The sequence below is a fragment of the Mus caroli genome, unplaced genomic scaffold (genome assembly GCF_978045245.1).
Source record: "Mus caroli unplaced genomic scaffold, Mus_caroli_1 scaffold_34, whole genome shotgun sequence".
NCBI classification, from domain to species: Eukaryota; Metazoa; Chordata; class Mammalia; order Rodentia; family Muridae; genus Mus; species Mus caroli.
Genome location: NW_028227289.1, coordinates 2,335,854 through 2,338,634, shown reverse-complemented (window position 1 = coordinate 2,338,634; position 2,781 = coordinate 2,335,854). Strand labels below are relative to the sequence as shown.

The following is a 2,781-nucleotide window of genomic DNA, read 5'->3' as shown; positions in this document are numbered from 1 at the left end:
GTTAGAACTATAAAATGCCACTTCGTGGGATGTCAGCATTGTTGTATTCTATTGTTGGTGTCTATCATGCCAATCATGAAGTATCTTTGTATTACAAGCCCAAAAAATAAGGCTAGAGAGGTTAATTAATCTGCTCTTGAATGCAATCAATTAGTGGCAGAACCATGACCCACAGTCTTGAGTTTTCAAGAATTTCACTCAGTACCAGTGACAACTTCAAAAACAAAAGCCCTGAAAATGTCACTTCATCTTTCCTCTTAATGAAAAGCCAACTGCTGTACCAGCCACTTTCCAGTGGTATTTTGATTTCTATCAAGATCACAGTATATAGCATGGGGAAATAATATGCTCTTGAAAATCAAAACAGAAAGAAAAACTGGCAAGTGGGTATGTCCCTGAGAAGTGTGTTTCATTGGGGAATTGATTCAATTGGTTTCAGGGAAAATCTAAAATCCATGAATAGAATTAGAAGAAAAAGGTGGGGGTGGGGTCGGGTGGATATTAACAAGCCAAAATAGGAAAAAAGGTATCGGTGGCAGGACAACTCTGACTGATGTCAGACCTTTGTGCTCCAGGAGTCACCTGCATCCCTCTTTAAGAATCAGTGGCAAGGAGGATGGCAGCTCTCCCACTTAGTCATCCTCTGAGATCTCAGCAGACCTGGCATCAGTAGCCACCTTCCATTTCCTGCACTTGCTTGTCCTCTCCTGTACCTCAGGGTCAAGCATGGGAACATGGACACTCTTGTCTTTCTTTTTCCTTTTGATTTTTTTTAGTGTCACTTTCCTCGAGTTCCTCAGAACTGCTAGATGCTAGATATGGAATCATCTGACTGAGAAGTATCACTTTTCCCTCAAAGGTAATTCCTGGATTTTTTTTTTTTTGCTCGTGTGGTTACTTCCTTTTGCTGGTATTAGAAGCTCAAGTTTCCTCTGAGAACACACTTGAGGAATCTGCTGTTGTGTTCATAGATTCCTTTTTGTTTTTCTTCTTTTTTTTATTTATTCATGTGTGTGTGTGTGTGTGTGTGTGAGAGAGAGAGAGAGAGAGAGAGAGAGAGAGAGAGAGAGAGAGAGAGAGAGAGAGAGAGAGAGAGTGAGAGAGTTCAGAAGATGGTCTAGTTGACCATCATTATAAGGAGAGGCACCTTGGTTATGCAAACTTTATATACCTCAGTACAGGGTACTGAGGCAAAAGATAATTGTAACATTGTTCCATCTATCCACCAATTCAGTTATATGTATGTGTGGAATACTTAGTGCTGGTTTTGGAGCTCTGCTCTAACCATTCTATGTGTGAGTATATGTATGTCTGTCTGTAGGTCTGTATACATTCATGTATGTGTGTATGTATGCATGTATGTATGTATGTATGTATGTATGTATGTATGTACTTATGTATGTATATGAAGTTATCAGACTCTGCCTTTTGTTTCAGCCATTTAGTGTGAGTGTGTGTGTCTGTGTCTGTGTCTGTGTGTGTATGTCTGTGTGTGTGTGTGTGTGTGAGAGAGAGGGAGAGAGAGAGAGAGAGAGAGACCTTTATTCTGCTTCTTCTTATGGAATGTCTTTGACTCTTTATATTTTTGGGATTCAGGCACAAATGTTTTTACCAGGGGAGATGTATTTCTTCCCCATTGGTAAAGTCTTGCTGATCACTACTGTCTGTTTCAAATTCTTCAGGATACAACTCTTTATAACCACTGTGACCCCATCTGTCTGATATTTTGGATTCATCATCATATAACTTCTTGTTCCCGATTTTTGCCTTAAGAAAATCATCTTCTAGGACTCTGGAAATCTCATTCTTTGACCTCCAGTAGTCTCTGACTTTCTTCATTAAAACCATCACTTCTCATCTGACTTGACCTCCTGGGTACTCTGTTCCTTCTGGTCCCCTGGTAAGCATCCTCCTCCTGCTTCTCTAGTTCTCTGAAATTCCACATATCAGACTCCTCCTGTATCTTATTGTGAGCATCTGTATGCTGGATGACAATCCTCAGGAGGCCTTCCCCCAGTGGAACCCATGACATTCTTTAATCCTGTGCCACAGCCTCGCATGGCTGGGTGGGAGAAAAGGCAGTGGCTTCTACCAGATATTTTTATTACTGGCTCTGATATAAAAAAACCTTACACGACAATATGAAGTTCAGAAAGGCTCACTCTTATTAATTAAGCTAGGGGACCCTTTGGTTAGGCAACAAGGACAATGGCAGCACTAGCTGATCTGACTCTCACTGAGGCTGGACTTGTTATAATTGATTTCTTATACTCATTTTGCTCTTGCTTCCTGTTATGGTTTATTCAAAATGGCTGATGAGAAGATACAATTTTGAGGATTTAAGATATATATGCCTGATTTTATAGACCGATTACACTTGTGATTCTTTTCAGATTTTTATAAGATTTCCTTTAAAGATACATAATAAAATAATTACTTTTTTCTTTGTAACCACAAATTGCTACCTGCCAGTAAGAGAAACTGGCTGAGAAACCTAGCTTGCTTCCTTGTGTGAATATGTATATGTCTGTCAGTAGGACTATATATACATGAATGTATGTGTGCATATTTGTGTGTATAAAGTTATTGGATTCTACCTTTTGTTTCATCCATAACTTTAATAATCTATAACAAATGTATGTGGGTTTAATAGAATGATTTGGTTTCTTTTACCTGTACTGTGTAATGTTCTTACTTGTAAAGGTGTTGGGAAACACACTGTTTTTTCATAATCACTTACTAGAAGAAAACTAAAATGTAATCACATTGTAATTGTATAAT

The 2,781-nt window shown here is 38.7% G+C and overlaps 1 pseudogene; it reads right to left on the bottom strand.

Annotated features, from left to right (window-relative positions):
* Positions 1 to 632: 632 nt before the first annotated feature.
* LOC146999845 (uncharacterized protein NKAPD1-like) lies at positions 633 to 2,032 on the bottom strand (annotated as a pseudogene).
* Positions 2,033 to 2,781: the final 749 nt, after the last annotated feature.